Consider the following 503-nt stretch of genomic DNA (forward strand, 5'->3'; position numbering starts at 1 on the left):
ATAGTTAAAGAGTTTGATAGCACACTAGGATCAAGTTAGGTTATATATATCAAAATAATTTCTCTTTTGAAGTGCATTTAAAATATCCAAGTTCAGGAGAATAATATGTAGATCATCTGCATACATAGGTACTTTCATTCTACACTCTCTGTAGTACTCGTTCAGTGAAAGGATATCTGTGCTGTAGTTTGCTGATGACATCCAATGGGCTGATGAAGGTCCTGAAGGTCGCGAGGAAGGCTTCACAATAAAGGTCAATTTCTACAAGAAACAAATTATAGACTTGAGAATACTTTGAATAAGGGTATCCAATAATATCGGCCAACCGATATTAATGGCCCGATATTAGCATAATTATAATGCAAATTTTTCCTCCAATAATGAAAACCCAATAATGCTTTGCCAAATGGTACGTGCCCAAAAATTGTTTTGGGGAAAAACTGCTGTATATAAAAGTGAAAGTCACTTGGCAGCATTGGCAGCATTGCAGTTCATTTTATTAA

This window comes from Cynoglossus semilaevis, unplaced genomic scaffold (genome assembly GCF_000523025.1).
Source record: "Cynoglossus semilaevis isolate Cse_v1.0 unplaced genomic scaffold, Cse_v1.0 scaffold4003, whole genome shotgun sequence".
Taxonomy (NCBI): Eukaryota; Metazoa; Chordata; class Actinopteri; order Pleuronectiformes; family Cynoglossidae; genus Cynoglossus; species Cynoglossus semilaevis.